Here is a 12,389-nt window from a genome sequence, read left to right on the forward strand (position 1 = left end):
ACAGCTGCAGTCACTGATAGAATTCAGGCTATCCTTGGTGATTATCATCAGATTTTTTTTGTTACATGATGGACTAGATAAAGAAACAGGGAGTGATCTGAAGTCTTCATCAGGGACCACAATTGTACCATGACCTTTCAGTCAATGGAGGAAAAAATGAGAAGGCTATTTAACAAGCATATTCTAGGCCACTAGAAAATGGTGGACAACAATATAGGGTTTCCTTACCTTTAATCAAGCGAGAAAGTGAAGAATCAAGCAGCAAGCACTTATTAAACTACTGTTATATATCAGGCACTGGGCTGGACACTGGGGCTATATAAACAAGAACAGATCCATCTCTGTCCTCAAGGAACTTACATGCTACTAGGGTAGATACATTAGCATATATATTGGTCACTCAATCAATCTTTATTAGACAACTCTTATGCCAAACACTGAGGGAAAGAGACCAAAGGGAACCAGCACCTACCCTCAAGGAGCTTCCATCTCATTGGAAAAGACAACATTGGCACACATAGGTATAAATGAATCAAAATTTTTTATTTGACAACTGTCATACTCCAGGAACTCTGCTAAACCCCGGAGGACACAAAATCCAAAGAAAAGTAGCTCCTGCCCTCCAGAAGCTGTAAAAATGGAGCTTTGAACGCCAGACTTCAATCCCCAGAAGTCCTTGCTCTAGTTCCCAGGATGCCCTCTAATCTCACTGAGATCCTCACCTGGGCGAGATCAAAATTTCTATTTAATTGGCTGTAAAAGCCTACCTAGCTCTCTTCCTACTTCTGCTTCCAAGCAGATGCGTCTCTCATGATGTAAGTGAAATTGAATGGGCCTTTCGGCCCTCCTAGGCACGTGCTTTCTTACTTGTATTTTTAAAAATTCTTAATCTTTAATAAACCTCATAAAATATAATACTTCTAGCAGAGAAACTAATTTTAACTGCTACAGAGCTCATTGGGACGACCCAAACATTTCTAAAAAATCAGCTACTGTGTGCCAGGTTTTAAGGGACACAAAGATCAAAGTGAAACAGTCCCTGCTCTATTCTATTGAATGTACACATACATATAAACATGTATACAAAAGGAACCCAAGATGACATATGGGCCTCATATCTCTTAAAGGTTTTTATTTAATGGTTTGGGTTTTTTTTTTAAATGACGTTGATACACACGATTGATGTTTTGCCAACAATTAAAATGAACAAACCCAAACAAACAAAACAAAGCTGAGAGACAATCTCAGCTTATGGAATGATGCCATTCAGGGTTAACACTGTGCAGCCACTATTACCACCCAAAAGAATCTTTTTCCAATTCACCTTTCAAACATTTACACTTTCTGCTTAAGAGTATTTGTCTGGCTACATCCACAGCTCTCATCATTGACTTCTTTAACACAATGTCCAGCACACAGTAGGTCAGTGCTGAATAAATGTCCATTTATTGATCAATCAAAATAAATCTCCGAAGATCAAGTCAGTCAACAATTTGCCCAATGGATCAGCCCAATGAAACCCATCACTCTAAATAAAGCCAGGCCAGGGCCATAGCAGCGATATTGCATTTCAGTCTTCCTTAAGCTAGAAAATTACTCAGCACAAGAATAAATGCTTAGTAAGCAGTGTTACTTTGCACATCAGGTGGTAAAAACTGTAGCTGTGAATAAATTGTTTGTAGTAAGATTCTCCTCTTCTAATGCTATGGTAGCAGATGGACTAATAAATATGCAGTGTCTTCCAAAATGCATTTGCAGTTTCAGAGGGTTAAGGTCCCCTCCTTCCTCTTTTTTACAAACAAAATGCACAATCACCTCATATCATATGTTTTAATGGGGGAAAAACATCTTAAGTCATCATGTAAAAACATCCTACATTTCAAAAAAGTGGGGCTATGGGGAAACCGTTCCAATGAGTGCCTGTTTCACCTTTTATGGAAACACTTTTTTGACTTCAAAATTTAGTGGAAATTTGGGCATCCCTCTTGATAACCTGGTGTTCCATCCATTGGTAAAGATTTACTCTCAGGAGAAGCTCTGAGTGAGGGCTGGAGGGCCACTGGAATCTTTCTAAGTACAAACAAAATGATGAATTATTGACCCAATAGAGAGAAAGACTGATTTTGTTTCCAGATCAAAGACTAAAGAGATATTTCATCCATAATATCTTCACTTGAAAGGGGTAGAGCCAAGATGGTGGCTTAATAGTAGCAAAAGCTGAAACTTCTCTGACAATCCTTCCAAACCAATCTTTAAAAAGCGCCTCAAAATGATGGGAGTCAAAAAGACAACAGTAAAAAAGATTGAGAGGACTCTTTCTGATCACAACTTGAAATGTGGGGGGGGGGAAGAGAGAGAGAGAGAGAGAGAGAGAGAGAGAGAGAGAGAGAGAGAGGAGGGAGAGAGAGAGAGAGAGAGAGAGAGTTGATTTTCACAGGAAAAGGGGGAATCAGAAGCAAAATGGCACATGGAGGAGTGCTGGCTGACCCGCCCCCCCCCCCCAGGTTCTGAGTCTGGTCATAGGACAACTTTGGGATTCCAGGACCCTGCCTACCCCCAAAATAGGGCATCTCACACACTAGACTCACCCTTTGAAGTCCCAGGCCCTGGCACCAGGCCACTGTGAGGTCCAGAAGTCTATAGCACTTGGCCCTTTCAAGCTTGCACTGTGGTGAAGCCCTTGGCCCTAGGGCAAAATAGCTTGGAGTACTGAGAGTCCCGTAAGCCATCAGCAGAGGAGACAGTATCAGCAGCTTTCAGAACTCTCAGTCTATAGGCAAAAAAAAAAAAGGCTGGGAAAATGAGCAAACAGCAAAAGAAACACCTAACCCTAGAAAATGTCTATGGAGACAAAGTCAAGGTACAGAATCAATAGGAGACAGTGAGACAGTGAGATCCAAGCAACAACATGTAAACTTCAAAGAAAAATGGGAATTGGTATTGAGCCCTGGAAGAACTCAAAAAGGAATGAAAAAAATCAAATAAGACAGGTGGAAGAAAATTAGGAAGAAAAATGAGAAAGAAAATGAAAGTAATACAAAAAGAAAATAACAGCTTAAAAATCAAAATTGATCAACTGGAAAAAGCACAAAAATCCAGTGAAGAAAAGAGTTCAACAAAACGTAGAATGGAAAAGGAGAATCAAAAAGTCATGGAAGAAATTCAATCTTTAAAAATTAGAATTGGACATAGAGAAGCTAATGACTTCACAAGACATCAAGAAACAATAAAGCAAAATTAAAAGAATGAAAAAATAGAAGAAAATACAAAATATCTCATTGAAAAAACAACTGACCTGGAAAATAGATCCAGAAGAGCCAATTTAAAAATTATTGGACTACCCCAAAGCCATGATTAAAAAAAAAGCTAAATATCTTCCTTTGGTCTCTGTTCAAACACCCACACAAATGGATGGATGGATGTATACACACAAACACACATACGCATGTATATATTTATGTATCTTATATATAATGTGCACAATATAGAATATCTATGTATGTTGTAATATAGATTTAAAAAAATCTCCTTAATTCTCTAAGCATCTAAGGTTCCATAAGTATGGGTTCTCTCTCCACCAATGTAGATTATCATCCCTTTAGGTCTTTGTAGGTCATTGAATACTGAATCTAGAATTGAAAAGAAACTCAGAGGTCATCTGGTCCAACCTCTTCATTTTAAAGATTCAGGTTTCCTGGAAGTATTGAGAGGGAAGGGACTTTAGAGATGATCTAGTCTAACCTTCTCATTTTACTGACTAGGACATAAGCCATCTCCAAGAATACAATGAGGTATCAGGGGTAGGGACTGTAGTTGGGGACCTGATGGCTCAGGCTTAATATATCTCTTGATTCTTTTCATAGTCTTTAGATGAATAAAGGGCTTTGGTTCAAAAATTACAATGTCGTTAAGTCCTCCTGTTGGGAGCTAGAAAGAAGCTCTTTGGATTCTCTTTGTAAATTATTGGATATTGACTCTAGAACTGTAAAGAACCTCCAAGGTCATCTAGTCCAACCTCCTCTTTATTCTAAAGAGTCAGGTTAAATGACTTACCCAAAACCACTGGGTGGGATTTAACCCTGGTTAAATTAATACTTAGTCATTAATTGATCTTTGAAGAATATGCATCAAATTTTTTATTTAAAAAAATAAACTAAAAAAAGGGAGAAAAATGTGCTTGTTTAATTGGATATCAGCCACAGACTTACATTAAAAAATTGGGTTTAAATTAGTTAATTATTCTTGCTAACAAGGTGCTGTGCTCAGTTGTATCTAATTCCTAAAAGAGTATTAAACGTAATGTTCTTTTCTGGCCATCCAGTCCTTGCTGTGGCACCTCAATTAGAACAAGGTACATAGGGCCTGCCTTTGATAGCCTTTGGTAATAGGGACAGCTAGTTTATGGCACCCCCCCACACACATCCTTCCCCCATTCCAAGCAGTTCCTTTTTTTCCACTACCCTGTGTCCCAGTAAGCAGCTGTGAGCTTTGGAAAGGAAAGAAACATGGCAGACCTTGTTTGGTTTTCTGGTTCTTCTTTCTAAAAAAGGCTAAAAACCTCAACATTTCTTTGAGAGATTGTTGATCCCTGAAAGAAATGAGTTTTTGTAACTTCTGATTCAGGAAAAAATTTCAGGTCAGCTTTTCTCTTCCTCCATCATGCAAACAACTCAGGGAGAGATCATAGGACCATAGATCTCAGCCAGGAAGGGACCCTCAAGGTCATCCATTCTTATCCTCCCCCCCCACCCCCATTTTACAGATGAGGAAACAGGCTCACCGAAATTGCTCCAGGTGATACTAGTAGGATTATGGAACTATAGATGTTGGGCCAGAAGACCATGCTATCTTCTCCTTTTACAGATGAGGAAGCTGAAAACCTGCCCTGAAGGAAAGACCACCAGCCAACAGTTGCAACAGTCACAGGCAAGATCTGGCTCCAGGGGAGAAATTGGTTTGGAGGGGCTTGTTTTGACTTGAAAAATTTCAGGCCATCCCTTCTTAGATCTCGTGATCACTGTTGAGACTGAGAACCACAGCTTACAGAATGGAGGCTCTCACTTTACCAAGACTGGAAGGGTCTGACGTCACATTTCCTGTTCTGCCATGTTTTGAAGGCTACACTTCAGAACAAGGAAGGGCTGATTAGAAATGTTCTTTTAGCACACACACAAAAAGGTAGGAGCTATGCATAATGCCAGGTTACTATAGAAACACCAGAGAAAGGGGAAAGGAGCAAGGATGCTCTTTAGGGAAGTAACAGATTTTTTTTTAATTGTATCTTGCATATTGCAGCTAAATCTTTCCACATATAATTCATGATGAGTCTGTTAAGCACATAAATTGATGATTTAATGAAAAATGCACCTAAACATTAGTATTGGTAATCTAATGGGACACTGAACATAGAATAATGCTTTGTATAAAAGTATAAATGGAGAGACAGGGTGGTGTAATGGATAGGGCTGACCTTGAAGCCAGAAAGACCTGCATTCAAATCCTGCCTCTGACAAATACTGGCTATTTGACTGGGCAATTGATTCACCTGTCAATGCTCTAGGCAACTCTCAAGGTCTGTAAGCTGCAGGGAAGGTACAGAACCTGAATTGGGAGAGGGAATTTCCTCACTCTGGAGCTCCTCATATCAGTGAGATCATAGTTCTGACTCCCATAAAAAGGATGATGGGTAAATGTATTTGGGAAAAAGTAGTTTTCAAAGCAGAGACCATGAAAACATATTTGGTAGGGAAGATAAACATGCTTTGGGGCATCAAATACACTCTATTAAGGAAAAAAAAATCCAACATTCAGTCATTGAGAAGAGTTGGGGCATTATTTTGGCTAAGAACCCCTGGTAGAATGTCAAAGGCAGAAAAAGAATAACGCATTTAGCAATGGCGGATCTCAGCGCTTGCCCCACAAAGCATCTGATGAAAAGTCACAGCTTTCCCAGAGTCACAGAAAGGACTTTGGAGGTCATCTAGTTCAACTCTATCTGACCAGAGAAATCTTGCCAAATCATAACAATGAAGGAATTATCCAGCCTTAACTTGCCATCCTCCAGTGACAGGGAGCTCAGTACTTCCCAAGGCAGCCACCCCATTTTGGAACCTTCCAAAGCTTAGCCCAGAGCTCCTTTTTGGAAGCTTCCTAATTCTGCCATTTGGGGAAATGCTGACCATTTGAATCTCTCTTCCTTCCCCATGATAACCATTCAAAGCCTTGTAGATGGCTCTCATTTCACTCCAAGCCTTCCTCTCTGAATGTTCCTTTTGAAGAATGTCCTTAATGGGGTGTAGCGGATTTTAGTGAGCAGAAATCATTTGGGAACTTTTTTCTTCCATATGTGGAGCCAGTGGAAACAAAGGGAAGTGACTGATAAAAACGAGGAGCCCATATGATAATTGATGAGAACCCATATGATTGTTATTGGTGGAGTAGAAAGGGTTTGGGCTTGTGATCACACACATTGGGCAAATACCAGCTCTGCCTTCTTCTTTGTGGACTCTGTTTCTTCATCTGTAAAACGAGGAGGATGGACTAGATAGCCTTGAAAGTTCTCAACATGGTACAATAGATCAAGAACTGGATTGGGAGCCAGAGGACTTGGGTTCAAATTCCAACTCAGACATGTACTACCTGTATGACCCTGAGCAAGTTCCTTAACATCCTTCATCTCTATAATGAAGAGGGCAGGCTACATGACTACTAGATGGAAGGAGGTCCTTCCAGATCTGGATCCCATATATGCCCTGGTCGAGTTGTTTTATCTCCCTCCGTCTCAGTATCCTTATCTATAAAAGGAAGAGGTTGGATTAGCTGGCATATGAAATCCCTTCTGACCTATATCTATGACTTTCATGCAGCCAAACCATGAATGAATCCATCATGCACAGGGGAATGAATACTGGATTCAAAAGTCAGCAACCTGGGACAGAATGCCACCAACCAAAAGACTAGCTAGTTGTAGGATCATGGGCAAGTCCCTTCATGTCTTAGTTTCGATGTTCTCTGCTGCAAAATGGGTATAAGAATCCTCATCTGGCTTGTGAGCTTTAAGGAAAGCAGATTGGAATCCGCAATGGCACTCTGGGAATGGGAGCTGTTTCTGTGAGCCAGAGGCACATGTGCCTTATGGAAAGAGAGAACCTGGGGATGAGACAATATCCCCTAATTATGTCCAATCTCAAAACTCTAAAGACACAAAACAGCTGTCTGGGAGGCACTGCCTCTCTGTAAAATCACATTGAGGAAAAGGAATGGTTTCTTAGCCGTTTTCTGATACTGCTTTAGCAGTAGAAACAAGTGGGTTCAATAGGATGACAGTTTCCCAAGTTTAATGGGAAAAAGAAGTGAAATCCATGGGAGATGGGATTGGCGGGCACCTGCCAAGGAGACATAATCTCATTCCAGAAAACCTTCTGGAGAGTTTATGACATCAAGTAACATTAGATTGTAAGCTTCCTGAGGGCAAGGACCACCTTTTGCTTTTTTCTGTATCCTCAGAACTTAGCATGATGGCTGGCATACAGGGGATGCTTAATAAATGTTTATTGAAGTGAAATCTGGTTCATGATCTGCCCCCAAAGCATCTTCCAATGGGAACAGAGGTCAGTTGACTTTTGGAGCTTTCTGACCAGTAGCCATATTCCTGAAAGGGTCTATATACCAGCTGAATTTTGAGAATGCTGTTTTTCTTCAATGTCCATTGATTATATCTATGATCGGGTCTGTTTTTTTTTTTTAAACTATTTCCTTCTGTCTTAGTATCAATTCTAGGACAGAAGAGTGGCAAGGGCTAGGCAATTGGGGTTAAGTGACTTGCCCAAGATAATACAGCTAGAAGTGTCAGGTTCTCCCAACTCCAGATCTGGCACTCTATCCACTGTGGTACCTAGCTGCCCCTGTATGACTGATTCTTGCAACAGGCAAATGTACTATAGCAGAAAGATCACTAGGGTATGAGTCAGGGCTGGTTTAAATCCTGGCTCTGCCCTTGGCCTGGGCCAAGTCATTTCTTCCTGGACTTTCATTTCCCATCTTCAAAAAGAAGGGGCTGGAATTTTTTGGCTTCTAAAGTCTTTGATTCTTTGGCATTCGATGAAAGCTCTATAGCTGGTTGACCTGCAAAAAGGCAAGGGTTCAAGATTCAAAGATGGAAAATGGATTAAAGTTGGAAAATGGATAAGTACTAGGAAATGGATCCTTGTAGCAATCTGAGGAGAACTGGAAAGAACCGGACATTTCTGGAAATATTTCACTGGAGATTTCTGAGTGTCCTAAATGGAAACTCTCCAGGAGAGAACGAAAGAATAAATGGAAGAAGCATCTATTAAACACTTCCTGGGCATGAAGCATCGATAACTTGTAGACTTTATTGTCTGGGACCCTGAGCGTTGGGTGACTTTTCCAGAGTCACAAAGTAGTACCTGCTGGAGGTAGGACCGGAGCCCTCTTTGTACCCTACTTTGCCATCTCATCTTTTTAAGTCTTCCTTTTTTCTCCAACTAACAGAAAACATCCCCAAGTTGGGTGAAGGGATGGGTGGGGGGCGGGGAGACCACTTAGATTCTCCAATTTAGATTTTTTGTAAATCCAATCTAAAAATGCAATTTAAACACATTCAGATACAGTCCATATTACAAATGAAGATGCAAATGGTTATTAATAAAAAATGAGGTAAGTTAATGAAAAAGCAATTCACAATAGGCCTATATCACATAATGAAGTATCAGGAGCATAAAAGTCCTTGACGTACAAGAATTAATCACTGGCCCTGGAATGTTCCGGAGACGTTGAAGGAGACATAATTTTCTGAACTTTCAGTGTGAAAAATGGGGTGGAGGCGCAACTAAGGTTTTGTAGTCAGGAACACGGCTCCGGAAATTCACAGCCAAAGCCAGGGTTCGCACCTCTTGCCTCTCTCGGAGCGCTCTGTGCCCATTAAGGCCAGGACTGGGGGATTGCTGATTTGGGGGGACTTAACAGCCGTACCTGAGAACTCTGGGGTCCGGGGCTCATGCATGTGCAGCTTTGAAAGTCACCAACCTCACAATCAGTAAGAATTCAGTACGGTGTTACATGAGTTTTATTTAAATATTTTAATGGTGGTAGGGGGAGTGGGAAGGGAGGAAAAGTACATGCAAGCTCAGCACTGGAGTCAGAAGGACTGGGTTCAAATCTGGGCTTAGACACTTCCCAGTTGGGTGACCCTGGATAAGTCACTTAACCCTGCCCTTTTGTCTTAGAGTTGTAGCTCAGACAGAAAGGAAGAGTTTAAATTAAAAAAAAAAAGGAAATGCACTAAAAATAATAAAAGAAGTGGCATAGATTGGTAGAAAAATGGCTGCATTTGGGGTTAGAGTCCTGGATCCAAATCCTACCTCTGTCAGTTCCTCGGTGTCTGATTTGGGGCAAGTCCCTTTAGTTCTCTGGAGTGAGGTTTAAATTCTAACTCTAATAATATTTTTCTAACCTCAGTTTCCATATTGCAAAATGTTGGGGTTGGACTGGATGATTCCTTTGGTCTGTTCCAGCCTTGCCTCTACATTTCTAAGATTGACGAACTCTGCCCTCTTCCAAGCACAAATCGCCCCACTCCACTCACAACGATCACCCTCATGGGGGCTCATCAGCTTCTGGGGATGGGATCTCCCCGCTGGCTCCCATTACCTGTGAAGTCCTCTGCTTGGCTTGGAAAGACCTGCGGACTCTGGGCCCTTCCGCTGATCCTCTTAGACAAGCCTCCGGTCACGTTTCACGTCTCTCCCAGCTGCAAAGCTCCCTCCTCACTTCTGTTGGCTTCCCTGAAGACTCATTTCACACCTCATCTTCTGCAGGAGGCTGTCCTGGGTCTGCCTCTGCTGCTGCCTCCCCCTCGGGAATTGCCTTCCGTTTCTTGTGCGTAGATCTCGTCCGGCCGTAGTTCTGCACGTGCCATCCCCCGTTAGAACGTCGGCTCCTTGAGAGTAGGGAGGGAGCTCTTCACCCCCTGGGATATCTCACAGTGAACCCTGAACAGTTCTCAGGGCCCGCCTGCCTGCTTCCTTCTGGGCCCAACACGCGGTCCATTGGTAGCGCAGAAGATACAGATACCAAAGGACGTGCTCTGTGGGCCACCCCTGCAATTGCATGTCACGGCAGGGACAAGAGCTCTTCTTCGTCTTGTCCCCTCAGGTGGTAAAAGATGAAACCCGAATTCCAGATCCACAGATGCTTTCTTGAACCCTATCCTGGGTTTGGAATGACTGCCGCAAAGACGAATCTCTGCAGAAGAAAAGCACTTGCTCTTTGGAACTGCACGAGCGACCCAAAGACTCCAGTGAAGTTCTGTTTCCTGCTTTCTTGACCCACTGGTCCTGGGAGAGAATCGACTCAGCCTCGGGACCCTTATTCTTCCCCTCTGGTCTTCTATCCCCGTGATTTACAGGATAGCCAATTAGATCATCGCAGAGAGACCAGAGCGTCATGAAGGCAGCTGAGAATTATAGACGCCTGGAGGCATAATGGGACTTAGAGATCATCCAGCCTGGCCAAGTCCTATTATTGACGAGGACCCCGGGACCCACAGAGATGGACTTCAACAGGGGCCGTGCCGGGGGGGTTATTTCTAAGGAGGGTGTAGAAAAAATAGAAGACTAAAATGATTCCTGGAGAACTGAGTTCACTGAAGGCAATAAAGGGTTCTCTCTTTAAAAATTTTTTTTCACTTAACTAAAAAATTCTTCCCATTCAGGGTACACAAAATTATAATTCTTCTAACAAGAACACAGTCAAGCAAAACAAACTCCCTTATTGACCAGTTCCAAAAAATAGGTCTCATTCTTGCACTGAGTCTGTATCCTCATTGCAAGGGGATGGTTAGGGAAGATTATAAGAGGAGGAGGAAGATGAAGAAGAGGAGGAGGAGGAGGAGGAGGAGGAGGAGGAAGAGGAGGAAGAGGAGAAGGAGGAGGAGGAGGAAGCTGTTGTCAATCCTCCTATCTTTTGTCCTGCCACTGGGCTTTGATGATTCTGGAAGAGAGAGGGAAGCTGACAATTTTGCACAACTCTTTCTCACCAAAATCCAATTCAATGGCGAGTCAAGACTCATGTCACTGGTCTCTGAAAACAAGACAAACAACAATGGCGACAGCTTCTTTCATGATCGGTTCTCTGGAATCTTGGTTGCTTGTTGTATTCATCCGAGTTGTTCAGCTGTTTCAGTTGCCCAAATCTTTATGGTTTCATTTAGGGTTTCTTGACAAGGATACTGGAGCAGTTTGCCTCTTCCTTCCAAGTTGCTGTCTATAACAATGTCATTATTATATGAAATAACTTGGTTCTACTCACTTCACTACGTTAGTTAACATATATCTTAGCGGGTTTCTCTGAAACCATCCCTTTCCTCAGTTCTTGTAGTATCTCATTATTCAGGTACCACAATATTCAGTCATTTCCCAGTTGATGGGTTTCCCTTCAGTTTCCTGTTCTTTGCTATCAAACTTCTTATCCTCGTAGCTACTTTCCCTCTCTCTTTGATCTCTTTTGGGGTATAGACTTAGCAGTGACGTGTTCTCTTACCATCCTTTTAGCTTGAGTTTCCAAGTTATCTGGGCTTGACGTTTTATACACATTCCAAGGAGCTCTAATGACTTGTGAACAGCATTGCCAGCCCTCATTAGTGACTCTTGAGTAGACAGGGTAACATGGAGAGGTTGAATGGGACTGGAAACAGGGGATGTACTGATTTTTGGAAAAAGGAATAAGGCAGATCATTCAAACACTAAATCAGAGAACTTGATATTGCTTTCTGACAAAATTCTAGAGTGAACAGACTATTAAAAGAATGGCTTCAAAGATGTGGCAATCACCATGAGCCAAAGTGGGTTCATCAGAATTAATCCATGCTATTTTTACATTATTTATTCATTTGTTTATTCATTCATTCATTTGCTTATTTATTTGTTTGTTTGTTTATTAAAACCCTCCCCTTCAATCTTGGAATCAAAATTGTGTATTGGTTCCAAGGCAGAAGAGTGGTAAGGCTAGGCAATGGAGGTCAAGCGACTTTCCCAGGGTCACACAGCTAGGAAGTGTCTGAGGCCACATTTGAACCCAGGACCTCCAATTTCTGGGCCTGCCTCTCAATCCACTGAGCTACCCAGTTGCCCCCAAATCCATGCTATTTTTAGATGTGTTAAGACTCTTTAAAAATATTATAGGGATTGGATGCCTGGATTCCAATATGGCACCTCTCTCTTCTTACCTTTGCAGGAAGACAGGGGGATATGAATGAATGTTGTTATAATTAGTGAATTAAAAGTTGATTGGATTGCTGGACCTTAAAGAATCATGGGATGAGCATTAATCTGTAGGACTGTCTCTAGGTGGGAGGGCCACAGGCTCTG

The 12,389-nt window shown here is 41.9% G+C and overlaps 1 long non-coding RNA gene across 1 annotated transcript; it reads right to left on the reverse strand.

The window, feature by feature from the left end:
• Positions 1-524: 524 nt before the first annotated feature.
• On the reverse strand, positions 525-9,918 carry LOC103103957 (uncharacterized). Its single transcript, XR_470599.3, has 3 exons — positions 9,673-9,918; positions 2,589-2,770; positions 525-2,070 (listed from the first exon to the last, which is right to left on the reverse strand). It is a non-coding gene; the product is annotated as an uncharacterized LOC103103957 (long non-coding RNA).
• Positions 9,919-12,389: the final 2,471 nt, after the last annotated feature.

Source organism: Monodelphis domestica, chromosome 7 (assembly GCF_027887165.1).
Source record: "Monodelphis domestica isolate mMonDom1 chromosome 7, mMonDom1.pri, whole genome shotgun sequence".
NCBI lineage: Eukaryota > Metazoa > Chordata > Mammalia > Didelphimorphia > Didelphidae > Monodelphis > Monodelphis domestica.